This window comes from Triplophysa rosa, linkage group LG14 (assembly GCF_024868665.1).
Source record: "Triplophysa rosa linkage group LG14, Trosa_1v2, whole genome shotgun sequence".
In the NCBI taxonomy this organism is placed as follows: domain Eukaryota; kingdom Metazoa; phylum Chordata; class Actinopteri; order Cypriniformes; family Nemacheilidae; genus Triplophysa; species Triplophysa rosa.
In genome coordinates, this window is record NC_079903.1 from 12,614,264 (window position 1) to 12,621,785 (window position 7,522).

At 34.5% G+C, this 7,522-nt stretch overlaps 1 protein-coding gene across 5 annotated transcripts in view; it reads left to right on the plus strand.

Annotated features, from left to right (window-relative positions):
* Positions 1–7,029, plus strand: part of ubash3bb (ubiquitin associated and SH3 domain containing Bb) — a 112,419-nt gene extending 105,390 nt beyond the window's left edge. For 2 of the 5 annotated variants that reach the window (XR_008964238.1, XR_008964235.1), the window contains one exon: positions 5,967–7,029. The gene's annotated coding sequence lies outside the window, so the exon portion shown is untranslated. The remainder of the gene's footprint in view (positions 1–5,966) is intronic. The other 3 variants (XR_008964236.1, XR_008964239.1, XR_008964237.1) reach the window with 2 other exon arrangements.
* Positions 7,030–7,522: the final 493 nt, after the last annotated feature.

Here is a 7,522-nt window from a genome sequence, read left to right on the forward strand (position 1 = left end):
GAGGGTGAATAAATGATAACAGAATTTTTATATTTGGGTGAAATATCCCCTATACAGTATATCATATAGTATATCATATCACCCCAGTTTCATATATCATAATCGATCAACAAAGGTTTTTTCAGATATTTCTCATCAGAAAACAAGATTTTATGAATTATGCATTTCTTTATATGCCTAATCTGGTTAAAATACGCATGGATAACCAAACCAATCAAGTGCTTTATCAAATGTCTTATTTGGCATTATTAAAGTGTATTATTTATATATCAGCATTAGCCGTCAAGAGTTAGACCATCTGCGCAGACAGGCAGGTGGGCCGGCACCTCAGAACTCAGTACAGTTTAAAGCAGTTTAAGGATTACCAGTGCAGTCACAGGAAGATTAACCAGCTCACAGGCCTAAACTAATTAAACCAGCGGGGAAATGTCACCAGTGTATATCAACAGGCCTTTCTCCTCCAGCCCTGTTCCGCCCAGCTCAGGAATGCACGGATAGGTCAGCCCACTCATCCTCTGTTCTGAACTATCTGCGGAGCTCACCGTACCGAACAGTATTCCTTTCACTGTCCTCAGGTCAGCAGGTTCATGTGAAGATGGTTGGAAATCCCCTTGGTTACTGTGGGAATGTACCGCAGGGTCGGCTCTGTTCTGGCTCATCTGACTGGGTCTTATTGAACTCAATAACTGTGGCGACTAATGATGTGAGATTACCTGCGTTACGTTCCATCAGCTTTGTGCTAATTCATTATTTTATACGTGATCAAACTGCAGCAGTTATACAAAACTGTAGCAATTGTTCAGCTGCGTTTCATTTAAGTATGTATTTCCAAATTAAAATTGGTAAGGAGAAAATACATCAAGAGAATGGAGATATAAAATGGATGTAGGAGGTAATCATGTGGATTTGGGACTAAATTTGATGAGATTGTATTTTGAAATCGACTTTTAATCGCAGATGTGTCAAATCTGAGCTCAGTTTTAGATCTATTATGAAACTCTAATGGAGACTTTTGTGAGATTTTTACTATTTTTGGTAACACTTTACAATAAGGTGCTATTTGTTAGCAATTAGTTTATGCATTAGCTAACATAAACTAACAAGGAACAATACTTCTAAAGCATTTATTAATATTAATTCATGTTAATTTCAGCATTTACTAATACATTATTAAAATCAAACGTTGTCACTGTTAACATTAGTTAACGCACCATGAACTCACATAAATAACTGTGTTGACATGAACTAACATTGACAAGGATTAATAAACAATAACAAATTAAATTGTTCATTGTTAGCTAATGTTGGCTAATGCATTAACTAATGTTAACTAATAGCACCTTATTGTAAAGTGTTACCCTATTTTTTTTCTAAGGAGAATTTTCTGAGATGCAGGAGTCTTAAGTTTCTATTTGCTCTCCATTTAAATTTGTTGATGTCTAGGAGGAATAATTTTAGGAATAAGTTTTTTGTGGGTTAGGTTGAACAAATGCCCTTATATTTTTGCATTATATTTTAACTTTTAAATATATATAGTACCAGTCAAAAGTTTGGAAACGCTTGACTGAAATGTTTCTAATAATATGAAAAATCTTTTAATCTCAACGTGTATGCTTAAATGTTTGAAATTACTTTTGCAGGAAAAAATATAAATGTGCCAACATAACAATTTCTTTCATTAGAAAACAAACATTTATTAAAAAGATTTTTTGAAATGGATTACTTGGACCGAATAACGAAGAGAAAAGCAGCCATAAGAGCCATGAATTGACTGGGATCTGAATGATAAAATGCCAAGAGAACGATTTAGCAGTACTGCAAGTGTTTCCAAATTTTTGTCTGGTACTGTATATTTAACCACTGCAGGTTGTTGGTTAACCTTCGAATTTTTAAGCATGATAATCAATCTTCACCCGTATGTTCATCGTAACTCCCAGTAATCGTGCTTGTTGTCTGATTAATTTGTCATTAATAAACATTGTCTCTTTTGGCTGTGGCCCCGTTCCCTCGGGAGCCAGGAATTGTGTAGCTGTGGTGACTGTTGTCACTGCGATTTACATGACAGTGCTTGACGTTTCTTTCTCAGCGATTTGCCAGGGGCAGCTAGTGGCCAGGTCTTATGGTGGCAGCTTTGTCTCTCACTGTGTCATCATCAGCTGTGTGTGTGTGTGTGTGTGTGTGTGTGTGTGTGTGTGTGTGTGTGTGTGTGTGTGTGTGTGTGTGTGTGTGTGTGTGTGTGTGTGTGTGTGTGTGTGTGTGTGTGTGTGTGTGTGTGTGTGTGTTTCCATCAAATCAAGCACAAAGGAACATTCAAATCATGTTTCTCACACTACCAGAGGCACCTTGAAGAAAAACTGGCCCCTGTGCTTTAAATGGGAATTTTCACTGGTAACGGGCATTAAAGATTGCCAGAGCTGCACCCTGAAGATTCTCAATTATATGGCACAAGTCAAACAAAGCATCGAAGTCATGCATATTACAAATCTGTTGAATTGTCAGACGTATTAGTTCTTTGATGAGCTTATATCGTGCCCATTGTGATGTTTGGCAAAGCATGAGACTGTTTTTGTTTTTTTGTTGTTCTTCCTCTTATATCTCAAGCTTTACATAATCTTATAGGAGTGGAGCTGTCTGGCTATGATCAGAATAGTAATAACACAAGTGCTGTAATGATTTATTATTATATTATTATAATAAATATTATTATTATTATTATTATTTCATCTTTATTCATAATTTTATTATTAGTTGTTGATGTAAGATTTTTTTTGTTTTTGTGCTGGTATTTTATGTACGGTGAAAAATATAACTTTTTCCTGATGAAATAGAATTTTGAAAAATACGTTTGTCCAAAAATACTTATTTATATTTTTATAAAATGAAGTATATTGTAAAATTTCATTGCAATTTTCAGTTTAATTTCAATTAAGATATTATCAAATATAATATCCCAAAATAGTTTGTATGTCAGTAGTTGTTAAATATTTATTATATTATATTATATTATATTTGTTATTTAGTCATTTTATTTATTTTATAAGCCTTAAAAAATGTCTTTATAGCAGCACTGATGTTGTGTTGAGAGAGCATCACGGAGAGGTTTGGTTTATACTGTGAATGGAGTCTGTGTCTGTTTGCATGTGTGACTATCGACTGACCTACACATCAACTCAAAGGGGCAGGCAGGGTGTGAGCCATCGGCTTTAGATCCTTCCTGTCCTCTGTTTATTAAACCTGTCAGACATGCATCCTGCTTTAAATGGACTTCTCTTTTATTCCATATCCACAGCACTGCCTTCTATATTGCAGTGATGCATCAGCCAATAATATAGACACAAACAGCTAATACATACAGTGAGCATTTCCTTTGTGTCATGCTGCATATAGTGAACAGGCTTTCAGAGGGATTTCCATAAAATGAGAAATTCAGCGTTATACACAGTAACAATGTGTTAAACCTTCTAGACTTCACTGTATGTTTGCCTTCGGAAGATTTGCAATGAATATTTCTTGGTTATGTTGTGATAGTGGGTTTCTGTGCAAATACATGTCATACATTATTATTATAAACTAGTATTACTCCATTGTTAAGAAATTAGATCATTGAACACACATTGACTATTGTGAGAACATGCCTCAATAGTGGGACATTTATAAAAAATGCCCTTGTCTTGGTAATACCAAGTTTACCTTGACAACACATTTTGGTTAAATTAAACCTTGACTTTGAATCTATGCTAGTGTTATTTTAATGTGCTCACTTGTATACTGAAAAGCTACTGTTTAGCAAAAATCATAAAATATGACGGAATTCACAAAACTCTTTCATTTAAGAGGATTTTGAACGTGGTTTCTGAATCCAACACACAGATACTGCTAGATAAAGCACCTTACTCATAACTGAGATATCACCCCAGTTTCATATATTTGTATAGCTATTTTCACAATACAAATCTTTCCGAAGAAGCAATAATTTTCTAAAGATCAAGACGTGAATGTTAAGTTTCTCTGCAGCGTTTGTGGATTGAAGTGCAGTGGGAGGCTGTGGAGATATGTTTGAGGTGAATCGGTGAAATGTCTCCGGGACTAAGCCTGCTCGCAGTCTGCCGTCTCTGTGAGGGAAGCCTCGGCAGATTATCCGCGAGCTGACAGCAACCAAAATAGAATGAGCCAGATTTTCTCTTTTTTGTGTGTGTGCGCGCCTGCGATGCTTTTTTCTCTGTCTCGTTCTCTCTCTATCCCACACAGTTTTCCTCCTGCTGTCATTTTGGTTTTATTTTTATTTGAACGCTCTCCAAGTCGTATCCTCACATGGCTTTTGGCCTACTTACTGCATTATCAAGCTTCAGCGTCTGTGGTTAAGTGTATGTGTAAATGTCTGCATTATGCTTGTGCTCATGTGTGAATGTTTGCATGCGAGCAAGTGACCGCACCCCATTGATTTGTGGAGAGATGACCTACAGACTCTGCATCCACTATTGGCTCAGCGTTTCTTTATGGGCTCAGCATGCTTTTTGTGCTTGCTAATGTTTTTAAGAGCGTCCAGCAAATTTTACAGACAATGTAACTGTCTTTATATTGGCTCCCTCATGACGTGTCTTGTTCATAACTCTATTGACGATCGCAAATAGCTGAAGAGCAAAAAATTCCCAGTATATTACAGTAATTGGCTTGTTTGAAATAGATTGTTTTTAATGCATCTTGTCAGACCACCATGAGAGAAAGCGTTTGTCGGTTTAAGACCTGAAGTGATAATAAGCCCTTTGTCTGTTTGTGTCTCTAATTTACGTTCCTTTTGTTTTAACTATGCGCTTTTGTTTTAATCGCAATGCGTTTAAGTTGTATGACCAATGTAAATCTTCAGAACACGTTTCAACAGCTCCAAAAGCTGATTTCAGGTCAAAACATTTTGACAACGCTGTAGCAAATAGCTGTTACATTTTCAGCCACTAAGGAGGGTTTCTTCATAAACCTGCTGACCCTGCACAGGCACGACATGCCTGTCTGACTGTAATAAGTCCCCCACGGGGTCTGGATGAGGGGCCCCCTCTCACCTCCAGATTCTGCCTCTGAAATTGGTGTCAAATCTCATGACTTTGTCCTGAAGTATCAGATATGCTAGATGGAAAATAAAATGAATTTAAAAGAAACAAATGATGAAATCTGCTTTCTGTGACTTCTTGGTTTATAGTTCACAAATGAGAAAACACAGGTTAGTGGGTGGACTGCACATGGGGAAGAGGCATTTTTATGCAGGCTTTAGAAATACTCAATTACTCCCATGGGAGTTATTTAAAGAACTTATTTAAAGAACCTTTAAAATACATTTTGGAATGGTAAATATTTGTTGAAAGAATTTGAAGGTGTTTTAATAGCAAGGATTAATATTTCTATGAGAAAACAGCACAGACCATTTAAAAAGTATATATGAGATGTTTACATATTAGTTACACAAATTTAACTGACTCAATTGTCCACTAAATTAGAGAGTAATATTTTTAATTATTTATTTGATATTTTCAAGAAGTTATTAACACTCAATTAAATGAAAACCTGTACAAAATTTATGATGAACATTTATTCCCCAACTTTATTATGTTAAACAAATAAATAAATATTTATTTGACCAGTGAAAGATTATTAGATGTTTTGCATTTGTCCGGACTTAAATTTGGTTTACTTAAATGCATTTGTTTCTTTTGTTTGTGATTCAAGTTTTCTTTTTAGAGGAAGTAATAAACCCGTAATGTTGTTAGACACATTCATTTAGTCTTAATATCCTCTTCTTGTCTTTTGTTTTTTTACTTATCTGTTTTATCCCCAGAAACTGTTTTGTTTTTCTGAATTCTAATGACCATCATATTTGCACAACACACGTATCAATTGCTAATTACTTGACTTTTATTGTCCTTTTTAATAAAAATAATATCTTTGTATGAAACTACAACAGTTCATGTTTTTTTCAGGTGAGATTTCATAACATAAATTGTGTGGAAGAATAGACATGCTCTCTCTCCCTCCCTCCCTCTTTGTCTGACGTGAGGAAAACAGCAGTGGGTCTCTATAAACAAACACAATCTTGTCCCACAGTAAAAGTTTTGGTACAATTTTAACAACTTTTTTCTCCTTTTCTCTCCTGCAGTACATAACAAATCATCAAAGCCGGGATTAAATTTTCGTGAAGGAGCAGCGTTGACTTCTGGAAGACTTAAGCGTATTAGCTTTAAAACGAAGATGGGAGTTTTAAGTGATGTATGGCAGACTTCACAGATGTTTTAATCTGTCAGTAGGCATATGCTCTTGCACAGGCTATTTATATTAGGATTTTGTGTTTTCTTGCCTTTACACCCTAATCGATAGTTTCTCCTGCTCACATGTACGTGATCTTGTGTTTTAGTTATTTAACAGTACTTCCTCTGGATTTTTATGAGATTCCTTTATAGTCTACAATAGAACCGCATGTACTGATAATATGATAAGTGTTTAAATCTGTAACATCTTTTTAATAAACAATTTATGGTTTAAAGCTTGCAACTGCACTCCCAAGACCATACTGATGTACATCTGGACACTTAAGTCATAACAAAAATGTATGAATTTCATTGCAATTAATGATAAAACATTAATACAACTGGTATTTATTTTACAGGTAGCACATGCACATTCTTTTGTATTTTTATGGTTTCTCTTATCGGTCTACACCCGTTTAACTTTACTGTAGTGTACCTGTGTGAACTCCAGAGGATGTTATATCAAACTCAGGTTTATATTTTAAACTTGCAAAAATGGCCCAGAAAAGTTCATACATTTTTCTTGGGTGTCTTACTTTTTGATGCTACTGCAACGTCATATTCATGCAATCTATACTAAGATGTCTGCTTTTTGGTATAGTGCATATTCTATTTGATAGTTGAAATGCTACATCTAGGATAAGAATTATATGTTTTACAGATTCAGAAACCTCTAGAGAAGAGTAACATTTTATTAAAGATTTTGACATCGCAAGGTAAAATATTTTTATAGCTATAACGTGACATTTGCATATATATATATATATATATATATATATAATATTGATACGAAATAAAGTTTATAGAAATATAATCTTTTTGTAGAAACTTTTTGTGTTATATGTGAATTCCAACATTCCCACATTAAAAAAACTAAACATTTCATACCACAAACATCATTATCCACCACAATTTTAAATATTCCACTTTCACACAGTTTTGCTAAGCAACAATTATATTTTAGCAATTCTTCATAACATGTAATTTATATAACTAATCATTTGAAAGAAAGTTTATTTAGTAACAAATGTGAACCATATTTTTGGTTGGAGTCCTTTACTGGGACACGATATTTCTTCTAAAAATGTACATCCTCCTTATGTGCCACGCTAGAAAAAAAATTACCATCAGGACCAAGACCAACTTTTATTCAAAATCATCTTGTCAATATTAATCATTTCATTGCCATCTATTGTCATATATCAATCATGCTTGCAAAGTGGAACTAATGT